Source organism: Oncorhynchus gorbuscha, linkage group LG05 (genome assembly GCF_021184085.1).
Source record: "Oncorhynchus gorbuscha isolate QuinsamMale2020 ecotype Even-year linkage group LG05, OgorEven_v1.0, whole genome shotgun sequence".
NCBI lineage: Eukaryota > Metazoa > Chordata > Actinopteri > Salmoniformes > Salmonidae > Oncorhynchus > Oncorhynchus gorbuscha.
This window is the reverse complement of record NC_060177.1, coordinates 73,021,728-73,033,908: the sequence shown is the minus strand read 5'-3', so window position 1 is coordinate 73,033,908 and position 12,181 is coordinate 73,021,728. Positions and strand designations below refer to the sequence as shown.

At 46.4% G+C, this 12,181-nt stretch overlaps 1 protein-coding gene across 13 annotated transcripts in view; it reads right to left on the bottom strand.

Annotated features, from left to right (window-relative positions):
• LOC124036470 (armadillo repeat protein deleted in velo-cardio-facial syndrome homolog) overlaps nucleotides 1-12,181 on the bottom strand; it is a 355,671-nt gene that overhangs the window by 193,524 nt on the left and 149,966 nt on the right. For all 13 annotated transcript variants that reach the window (XM_046351093.1, XM_046351099.1, XM_046351092.1 and 10 more), the window contains exon 3: nucleotides 2,975-3,084. The gene's annotated coding sequence lies outside the window, so the exon portion shown is untranslated. The remainder of the gene's footprint in view (nucleotides 1-2,974; nucleotides 3,085-12,181) is intronic.

Here is a 12,181-nt window from a genome sequence, read left to right as displayed (position 1 = left end):
AAACTCAGAACCAGGCAGTCACACATGGACATTTAGACTTACAGTGAGGGAAAAAAAGTATTTGATCCCCTGTTGATTTTGTACGTTTGCCCACAGACAAAGAAATTATCCGTCTATAATTTTAATGGTAGGTTTATTTGAACAGTGAGAGACAGAATAACAACAAGAAAATTTAAAAAACGCATGTCAAAAATTGATTTGCATTTTAATGAGGGAAATAAGTATTTGACCCCTCTGCAAAACATGACTTAGTACTTGGTGGCAAAACCCTTGTTGGCAATCACAGAGGTCAGACATTTCTTGTAGTTGGCCACCAGGTTTGCACACATCTCAGGAGGGATTTTGTCCCACTCCTCTTCGCAGATCTTCTCCAAGTCATTAAGGTTTCGAGGCTGACGTTTGGCAACTCGAACCTTCGGCTCCCTCCACAGATTTTCTATGGGATTAAGGTCTGGAGACTGGCTAGGCCACTCCAGGACCTTAATGTGCTTCTTATTGAGCCACTCCTTTGTTGCCTTGGCCGTGTGTTTTGGGTCATATTGTCATACTGGAATACCCATCCACGAGCCATTTTCAATGCCCTGGCTGAGGGAAGGAGGTTCTCACCCAAGATTTGATGGTACATGGCCCTGTCCATCGTCCCTTTGATGTGGTGAAGTTGTCCTGTCCCCTTAGCAGAAAAACACCCCCAAAGCATAATGTTTCCACCTCCATGTTTGACGGTGGGGATGGCGATCTTGAGGTCATAGGCAGCATTCCTCCTCCTCCTCCAAACACGGCGAGTTGATGCCAAAGAGCTCCATTTTGGTCTCATCTGACCACAACACTTTCACCCAGTTGTCCTCTGAATCATTCAGATGTTCATTGGCGAACTTCAGACGGGCATGTATATGTGCTTTCTTGAGCAGGGGGATCTTGTTGGCGCTGCAGGATTTCAGTCCTTCAAGGCGTAGTGTGTTACCAATTGTTTTCTTGGTGACTATTGTCCCAGCTGCCTTGAGATCATTGACAAGATCCTCCTGTGTAGTTCTTGACTGATTCCTGACCGTTCTCATGATCATTGCAACTCCATGAGGTGAGATCTTGCATGGAGCCCCAGGCCGAGGGAGATTGACAGTTATTTTGTGTTTTTTCCATTTGCGAATAATCGCACCAACTGTTGCCACCTTCTCACCAAGCTGATTGGCGATGGTCTTGTAGCCCATTCCAGCCTTGTGTAGGTCTACAATCTTGTCCCTGACATCCTTGAAGAGCTCTTTGGTCTTGGCCATGGTGGAGAGTTTGGAATCTGATTGATTGGTTCTGTTGACAGGTGTCTTTTATACAGGTAACAAGCTGAGATTAGGAGGACTCCCTTTAAGAGTGTGGTCCTAATCTCAGCTCGTTACCTGTTTAAAAGACACCTGGGAGCCAGAAATCTTTCTGATTGAGAGGGGGTCAAATACTTATTTCCCTCATTAAAATGCAAATCAATTTATAACATTTTTGACATGTGTTTTCTGTTGTTATTCTGTCTCTCACTGTTCAAATAAACCCACCATTAACATTATAGATGGATCATTTCTTTGTCAGTGGGCAAACGTACAAAATCAGCAGGGGATCAAATACTTTTTTCCCCTCACTGTACCAACCCAAATATGTCTCTTTGCTTATACTTCCATAGAAAGTGTGCACTCGCAGTGTTCCTCTAGTCTCTCCACATATGGAGGAGGTACAGTTAGCTCTTGTGTGTATAAAGGAAAACCTCCTACCAGTACAGTCCTATATAGTATGAATCATTTCCTTAGGGTGGTTTTTAATTGTTCAGTTTTTTTTTAAATTCTTTTTACCTCTTATGTTTGTTATGTAGTAAATATTCCAGAGTTTTTCCTGTGAAGCACATTGCGTTGCATTCCATGTCTGAAATGTGCTGTAGAAATAAAGCTTGATTTGATTTGCTCTCGGCACAGTATTGTCAGTGATCAAATAAGTTGATTTTGTATATGTGTTACATTATATTCAATTGGAGAGAATACACGTGATGCCAGTAATTACAGGCAAAGATTAAAAAGGAAAAAATCCCTTTGTCAAAGAATGATGAAAAAGGAGCACATCTTTCAAAGAAGTGCTAGATATCCACATTGCAATTACTGTCACTTAAAGAACCTAAAACCACACTACCTACTTCAAACACTCAATTACACACAGTTGAACAGGTCTTTCGAAAGTGGACCGGAACAAATGTGGCCTCCTCTGTTTTCAAACACAGCGCAGTGTGAGGAACAGAAGTGGACAGATGTTCTTGGGCAGGTCATTTACAGATACAACCCAGTGAATTATTGAAAATGTAGCACGTCCCCTCAAGGAAAGGCTTTTAATTATCTTTACAGAGATATGAAAACATCACAAGAAGCAGAAACAACTAAATGTAGTCATATCAAATACACAAGCAAAGGTACACAGTATTCCTCAGAGCCTCTGTCAGGTAATAGACTCAAGGATGTATTGAATTGAAAATAACTAAAGGCAAGGATAAAGGGAGAGAGAGAGAGAGAGAGAGAGAGAGAGAGAGAGAGAGAGAGAGAGAGAGAGAGAGAGAGAGAGAGAGAGAGAGAGAGAGAGAGAGAGAGAGTAAAATACAGAGAGGAGAGAGAGAGAGAGTAAAAGACAGAGAGAGAGAGAGAGTAAAAGACACAGAGAGAGAGAGAGAGTAAAAGACACAGAGAGAGAGAGAGAGTAAAAGACACAGAGAGAGAGAGAGAGAGAGTAAAAGACACAGAGAGACAGAGAGAGAAAAAGACAGAGAGAGGAAAAGACAGAGAGAGAGAGAGTAAAAGACACAGAGAGAGAGTAAAAGACACAGAGAGAGAGAGAGAGAGTAAAAGACACAGAGAGAGAGAGAGTAAAATACACAGAGCGAGAGAGAGAGTAAAAGACACAGAGCGAGAGAGAGAGTAAAAGACACAGAGAGAGAGGGGGGAGCTACGGTAGCCACCTTTGATGTGTGTTGGGTCTGTCAGATGGCTGGGGAGTGGACTTGGGGCAGCTCTGTTAGAGTTGACAAGTTGCTATGATCCACGCTGGAAGATCTGCCTCATACAGCAGCTGCAGTGAAGAGAAAACAAGGACATGGGGAACTAAATAATCAACCATACCAACAGTACACCATTAAAATATTACCTTAACATAGTACAACCACTACTGGTTCACACGCAAGCATGCACACACACACACACACACACACACACACACACACACACACACACACACACACACACACACACACACACACACACACACACACACACACACACACACACACACACACACACACACACACACACACACACACACACACACACACCTCAGTCTGTCACTCTACACTGCCCCCCCCCCCCCCCCCACACAACCTAATTTGTACGGTAAATGGTCCCGACCGGTCTGGAAGATTAGGGAGTCTTTTCTGGCAGTGGATATAATAACCTAACAGGATGGGAGGGCACTGCTGCTGCTGGGCAGAGAGAGTCTTTGAAGGCTTCAGCAGTGATGAAATCAGACAAGTCCTGACATCCCTTAGCACTTTCCCTCTGCAGTGGTGCAACCAGCATGGGTTTGATTAGCTCTTGATCATGACTCCGTTCCATTACATTACACATAAGAGTCATAGGACGAAGGCGTCTTCCGTGTGGGGTAGTTTTGTTAGGAGCCCCGATGCTCAATCTGAACATTAACACGCGCTAATTGCAGAAAAGGTTTTGGAAACATGAGGACCTTATCTTTCATATCAGCGGTTAAAGGTTCAATTGATACACACCTTGTTAGGGTTAGTGTTCCCACACAGCCATATCTCCATGTTACAGCGCTTGTTTACGCAAGACAGAGGTGACCACCTATGCTAATTAGCTATCTAGGGTGCTCCAAACACCTGTGTGTAACGGAAGATTCTCCCCCGATCTCATCCTTCTAGACCTATCGGCTGCCTTCGATACTGTGAACCATCAGATCCTCCTCTCCACCCTCTCCGAGTTGGGCATCTCCGGCGCGGCCCACGCTTGGATTGCGTCCTACCTGACAGGTCGCTCCTACCAGGTGGCGTGGCGAGAATCTGTCTCCTCACCACGCGCTCTCACCACTGGTGTCCCCCAGGGCTCTGTTCTAGGCCCTCTCCTATTCTCGCTATACACCAAGTCACTTGGCTCTGTCATAACCTCACATGGTCTCTCCTATCATTGCTATGCAGACGACACACAATTAATCTTCTCCTTTCCCCCTTCTGATGACCAGGTGGCGAATCGCATCTCTGCATGTCTGGCAGACATATCAGTGTGGATGACGGATCACCACCTCAAGCTGAACTTCGGCAAGACGGAGCTGCTCTTCCTCCCGGGGAAGGACTGCCCGTTCCATGATCTCGCCATCACGGTTGACAACTCCATTGTGTCCTCCTCCCAGAGCGCTAAGAACCTTGGCGTGATCCTGGACAACACCCTGTCGTTCTCAACTAACATCAAGGCGGTGGCCCGTTCCTGTAGGTTCATGCTCTACAACATCCACAGAGTACGACCCTGCCTCACACAGGAAGCGGCGCAGGTCCTAATCCAGGCACTTGTCATCTCCCGTCTGGATTACTGCAACTCGCTGTTGGCTGGGCTCCCTGCCTGTGCCATTAAACCCCTACAACTCATCCAGAACGCCGCAGCCCGTCTAGTGTTCAACCTTCCCAAGTTCTCTCACGTCACCCCGCTCCTCCGCTCTCTCCACTGGCTTCCAGTTGAAGCTCGCATCCGCTACAAGATCATGGTGCTTGCCTACGGAGCTGTGAGGGGAACGGCACCTCAGTACCTCCAGGCTCTGATCAGGCCCTACACCCAAATAAGGGCACTGCGTTCATCCACCTCTGGCCTGCTCGCCTCCCTACCACTGAGGAAGTACAGTTCCCGCTCAGCCCAGTCAAAACTGTTCGCTGCTCTGGCTCCCCAATGGTGGAACAAACTCCCTCACGACGCCAGGACAGCGGAGTCAATCACCACCTTCCGGAGACACCTGAAACCCCACCTCTTTAAGGAATACCTAGGATAGGATAAAGTAATCCTTCTCACCCCCCCATCCTCCCCTTAAAATATTTAGATGCACTATTGTAAAGTGGTTGTTCCACTGGATGTCATAAGGTGAATGCACCAATTTGTAAGTCGCTCTGGATAAGAGCGTCTGCTAAATGACTTAAATGTAAATGTAAAATGGCTGCCAGAAACATGTTGTCACTGAAAAATACTGTCGCCTGCAACTGTGATAAAGCAGGTTAAAACAGTGTACCTTTAACTGTGATAAAGCAGGTTAAAACAGTGTACCTTTAACTGTGATCAAGCAGGTTAAAACAGTGTACCTTTAACTGTGATAAAGCAGGTTAAAACAGTGTACCTGTAACTGTGATAAAGCAGGTTAAAACAGTGTACCTGTAACTGTGATAAAGCAGGTTAAAACAGTGTACCTGTAAATGTGATAAAGCAGGTTAAAACAGTGTACCTGTAAATGTGATAAAGCAGGTTAAAACAGTGTACCTGTAACTGTGATAAAGCAGGTTAAAACAGTGTACCTGTAACTGTGATAAAGCAGGTTAAAACATTGTACCTGTAACTGTGATAAAGCAGGTTAAAACAGTGTACCTGTAACTGTGATAAAGCAGGTTAAAACAGTGTACAGTAAGTGTGTATTTGGCGTTTGTGAAATAATTGTATTTCTAGAACCGTATTGCAATGGAAAATAGATTAACGTTTAGAAATGGAGCATCTGGCTGTTTTGGATACCAGAGCCAGACTACCTCTGAAAATAACATACAAGGCTCCTGAAGAGTACACCTTAGGCTAGGGTTGGATAGACAGTCCAGCTGCTCCCTTACCTCCCTAACCTAACCTGGTCCCTGATGCTGTTAGCAAGAGAGGTTTCCACTGTGACTGAACCCATGACATCTTCAGTACAGCTACATTCTACATTTCAATTCTAACAATCAGCATTTTACAAAAGCAGCTTTTTAGACTCCAGGCCAAATAGGCTCCACCAACACTATCAGGCAGGTAAAGTTATGATCAGAGGGGCCCTGGGGTAAATCCAGAAAAAATCATCCAAGTCGACGTTCCGCCCCCATCCTTTAATTTCTCCTTGGGTTTGGGATGAGAATATCTCTGCCTCTCCAGGGTATCCTGGGTTCGAAAGACAGATACGCTTTGAGCACCTTGGATTTCTGGGACAAACTTCAAAAGGTGAGCTAAGTCCAGGCTGCTCACCACTCAACCACTCACACTCCTCACAACTCTACCCTCTCCAGTCACAGCCCAGGTTACATTAGTGATCACACTGCTCACCACTCAACCCTCTCCAGTCACAGCCCAGGTTACATTAGTTATCACACTCCTCACCACTCAACCCTCTCCAGTCACAGCCCAGGTTACATTAGTTATCACACTCCTCACCACTCAACCCTCTCCAGTCACAGCCCAGGTTACATTAGTTATCACACTGCTCACCACTCAACCCTCTCCAGTCACAGCCCAGGTTACATTAGTTATCACACTGCTCACCACTCAACCCTCTCCAGTCACAGCCCAGGTAACATTAGTTATCACACTGCTCACCACTCAACCCTCTCCAGTCACAGCTCAGGTTACATTAGTTATCACACTGCTCACCACTCAACCCTCTCCAGTCACAGCCCAGGTTACATTAGTTATCACACTCCTCACCACTCAACCCTCTCCAGTCACAGCCCAGGTTACATTAGTTATCACACTGCTCACCACTCAACCCTCTCCAGTCACAGCTCAGGTTACATTAGTTATCACACTGCTCACCACTCAACCCTCTCCAGTCACAGCCCAGGTTACATTAGTTATCACACTCCTCACCACTCAACCCTCTCCAGTCACAGCCCAGGTTACATTAGTTATCACACTCCTCACCACTCAACCCTCTCCAGTCACAGCCCAGGTTACATTAGTTATCACACTGCTCACCACTCAACCCTCCACAGTCACAGCCCAGGTTACATTAGTTATCACACTCCTCACCACTCAACCCTCTCCAGTCACAGCCCAGGTTACATTAGTTATCACACTGCTCACCACTCAACCCTCTCCAGTCACAGCCCAGGTTACATTAGTTATCACACTCCTCACCACTCAACCCTCTCCAGTCACAGCCCAGGTTACATTAGTTATCACACTGCTCACCACTCAACCCTCTCCAGTCACAGCCCAGGTTACATTAGTGATCACACTGCTCACCACTCAACCCTCTCCAGTCACAGCCCAGGTAACATTAGTTATCACACTGCTCACCACTCAACCCTCTCCAGTCACAGCCCAGGTTACATTAGTTATCACACTCCTCACCACTCAACCCTCTGCAGTCACAGCCCAGGTTACATTAGTTATCACACTGCTCACCACTCAACCCTCTCCAGTCACAGCCCAGGTTACATTAGTTATCACACTGCTCACCACTCAACCCTCTGCAGTCACAGCCCAGGTTACATTAGTTATCACACTGCTCACCACTCAACCCTCTCCAGTCACAGCCCAGGTTACATTAGTTATCACACTGCTCACCACTCAACCCTCTCCAGTCACAGCCCAGGTTACATTAGTTATCACACTGCTCACCACTCAACCCTCCACAGTCACAGCCCAGGTTACATTAGTTATCACACTGCTCACCACTCAACCCTCTCCAGTCACAGCCCAGGTTACATTAGTTATCACACTGCTCACCACTCAACCCTCCACAGTCACAGCCCAGGTTACATTAGTTATCACACTGCTCACCACTCACCCCTCTCCAGTCACAGCCCAGGTTACATTAGTTATCACACTGCTCACCACTCAACCCTCTCCAGTCACAGCCCAGGTTACATTAGTTATCACACTGCTCACCACTCAACCCTCTCCAGTCACAGCCCAGGTTACATTAGTTATCACACTGCTCACCACTCAACCCTCTCCAGTCACAGCCCAGGTTACATTAGTTATCACACTGCTCACCACTCAACCCTCCACAGTCACAGCCCAGGTTACATTAGTTATCACACTGCTCACCACTCAACCACAGACAAAGATAAGCGATTCAGATGGTATACAGATCCCTTGTTGTAACAAATACTCATGGAAAAAAGGTGTCGATTCACAAGCAGAGCGAGGCAGGTGTTAATTTCGCCTTCGCAGAAGGCAGGAATCGTGGTCACAGACAGGCAATGGTCATACACAGGTAGGCAAACAGGCAGGTGAATCAAAACTAGGACTGAAGGCTATAACTGGTTCTCACAAACGAGCTAGGAAAAGGCTTAGTAGAGTCAAATCGAACAATACCTCACAAAGGCACAAACAGAATGAACTGAACTAAATAAGGAGCTGATGCGACCAGGCAAGTAACTGACACAGGTGAAATCAATGAACAAAAATTAAAGACAAGGAGAACACAACGAAACAGAACACAAGGTTGACTAAGAAAATAAATACAGAACCTTACACTTAGAATCAATACTTCTCACAGTCTATCCTGTTCGCACTAAACCCACTGCCGACAACTTTTCAACATTATGTGAATTTAACATTTTAATATGTCTGCACTTCTTTTACGTAATGTCCCTGTCTGTCCTTGACTTTCAAGTCTTTTTAACACAATGACGTAACACACCTTTTGCCACACAAGAATCTGTCCATTTATGACACACCACTACCATGACTTCTCTGTCACCCCGAACATCTCCATCCTGGTACTGCAGCTAACTGTTGAAATCTCATGTATATTAGTGCCTGATACTGTACTGACTACTGCCTTTCAATCCATTTCAGTCCTACATTATGCAGAGCCTTGCATATTCTATCACAACTTGTCCCATCACCCTACACCATTTGGAGGAGGCCCCAGTGTAATTCTCTGATTAATAATGAATGGGATGTGGCCCAGGCTGACTGAAATGGTGTGCATCCCAAATGGCACCCTATTCCTTATATAGTGCACTACTTTCGACCAGGGCCCATGTGGCTCTAGTCAATAGTATTGCACTATAAATGGAATAGGGTGCAATTTGGGATGCATCCCCTGTCTGAGGATGGCTTATTATCTAGCCACTTCTCTGCAATGCAGTGTTATCTGGGAGGGGAGCTGGCAGGTAAGAGTGGCCAAGCTTGATCCTCCTCCCTCCTCCCTCCTCCTCTTCCCCATCCCCCTGGTATCAGAGTGATGGATGAGTAGAGAGAGGTAGTGTGTGTGTGTGTGTGTGTGTGTGTGTGTGTGTGTGTGTGTGTGTGTGTGTGTGTGTGTGTGTGTGTGTGTGTGTGTGTGTGTGTGTGTGTGTGTGTGTGTGTGTGTGTGTGTGTGTGTGTGTGTGTGTGTGTGTGTGTGTGTGTGTGTGTGTGTGTGTGTGTGTGTGTGTGTGTGTGTGTGTGTGTGTGTGTGTGTGTGTGTGTGTGTGTGTGTGTGTGTGTGTGTGTGACCAGGTAGGCAGTGATGCAGAGCCCTCTGTTCAGAGAAGAGTGGCTCAATTAGAGGAGGAATATAGAAGGAAACCCCACTTCTCTGCACCACCAGGCCTCCTAAACATCATATAAAATAGAATCTATGTCAATAAAATGGCAACTATGTAAACACACACATCTAAATGTTTATTTAAATACAACAGTGAACATGTTTCTACAGTGGGCTGAGTAAACATACCAGCGTGAATAGCATGCTGACAAGCAAATTGGACCACATCTAATATTATCCTGTACTGTACCAAGTGGAATAGGAAGCCTCATCGCGGGTTTTGTGGACCCTGAATGAGCTCACTTCATATTTATATTTCAGTCATTTAGCAGACAATCTCATCCAAAGAGCAATTAGGGTTAAGTGTCTTGCTCAAGGGCACATTTACATATTTTTCACCTAGTGAGCTCGGGGATTCGAACCAGCGACTTTTCGGTTTGTGGCCCAACGCTTTTAACCGATAGGCCATGTTCCTCTGTGTCAATGAGTCAGGTTGGGTCAGGTTCGGAAAAAAATTACATTCTGATTCCCCCAATTTGAGTATGCCGAGCATTCATCCAAGAGCTGACCTCTATTAGAGAGAGAGAAGAGATTGGGACAAAAAATATCTAGTTAACAGAAGAAAGGAAGACAAAATAAGGACAAAAGAAGGACAGAAGAAAAAGGAAAAGAAAGAGGACAACAAAGTGAAACAGTCAGCACTTCTATTGCAACTTCGTATTTCGTCGTCCTAACGTAGTCTACACTGCTATCTGCCCAGCAGCTAGCCAGCTAGCAAACGTCCACCGTCTACCGAATAGCAGCACTGTAGAAACTATTACACTCAACTGAACGACTTGATTAGTGTAGTGTTAGCTAGCTACATAGTTGTCTTTGCTGTCTTCGTATCCAAGATAATTGTGTAGTTTAGAGCGTGTAGTCTTAGAGTGATTATCTTAATTTACCGAGGTTAGCTAGCCAGCTATTTGTCTTCCTTAACGTAGGAGACACTGCTAGCTAGCCAACAGCTAGCCAACGTCTACTGAATAGAACTTCCGCACTCAACAACCCGGTCGCATTCCGCTTCGCTCCACAGGTAGTATCACATTTTTCATTTCATTTCATTACAGCACAACGGTTTGATTTGTTTGATCGTAGCTAGCTACATAGCTAGCTACATAGCCGTCTGTGTATCAAAGATAATTGTGTAGTCTAGAGCGATTTTCTAGGTTAGCTAGCCAGCTATTGTCGTTCTTTTAACGCAACGTAACGTAATCAACACTGCTAGCTAGCCAGCTAGCCCCCGAATAGCAGCACTGTAGAAACTACTACACTCAACGGAACGACTTGATTAGTGTAGTGTCAACAACGCAGCCACTGTCAGCTAGCCTACAAAGTCAACAACGCAGCCACTGCCAGCTAGCCTACTTCAGCAGTACTGTATCATTTTTAATAATTTTAGTCAATAAGATTCTTGCTACGTAAGCTTAACTTTCTGAACATTCGAGACGTGTAGTCCACTTGTCATTCCAATCTCCTTGCATTAGCGTAGCCTCTTCTGTAGCCTGTCAACTATGTGTCTGTCTATCCCTGTTCTCTCCTCTCTGCACAGACCATACAAACGCTCCACACCGCGTGGCCGCTGCCACCCTAATCTGGTGGTCCCAGCGCGCACGACCCACGTGGAGTTCCAGGTCTCCGGTAGCCTCTGGAACTGCCGATCTGCAGCCAACAAGGCAGAGTTCATCTCAGCCTATGCCTCCCTCCAGTCCCTCGACTTCTTGGCACTGACAGAAACATGGATCACCACAGATAACACTGCTACTCCTACTGCTCTCTCTTCGTCCGCCCACGTGTTCTCGCACACCCCGAGAGCTTCTGGTCAGCGGGGTGGTGGCATAGGGATCCTTATCTCTCCCATGTGGTCATTCTCTCTTTCTCCCCTTACCCATCTGTCTATCGCCTCCTTTGAATTTCATGCTGTCACAGTTACCAGCCCTTTCAAGCTTAACATCCTTATCATTTATCGCCCTCCAGGTCCCCTCGGAGAGTTCATCAATGAGCTTGATGCCTTGATAAGCTCCTTTCCTGAGGACGGCTCACCTCTCACAGTTCTGGGCGACTTTAACCTCCCCACGTCTACCTTTGACTCATTCCTCTCTGCCTCCTTCTTTCCACTCCTCTCCTCTTTTGACCTCACCCTCTCACCTTCCCCCCCTACTCACAAGGCAGGCAATACGCTCGACCTCATCTTTACTAGATGCTGTTCTTCCACTAACCTCATTGCAACTCCCCTCCAAGTCTCCGACCACTACCTTGTATCCTTTTCCCTCTCGCTCTCATCCAACACTTCCCACACTGCCCCTACTCGGATGGTATCGCGCCGTCCCAACCTTCGCTCTCTCTCCCCCGCTACTCTCTCCTCTTCCATCCTATCATCTCTTCCCTCCGCTCAAACCTTCTCCCACCTATCTCCTGATTCTGCCTCCTCAACCCTCCTCTCCTCACTTTCTGCATCCTTTGACTCTCTATGTCCCCTATCTTCCAGGCCGGCTCGGTCCTCCCCTCCCGCTCCGTGGCTTGACGACTCAATGCGAGCTCACAGAACAGGGCTCCGGAAGGCCGAGCGGAAATGGAGGAAAACTCGCCTCCCTGCGGACCTGGCATCCTTTCACTCCCTCCTCTCTACATTTTCCTCCTCTGT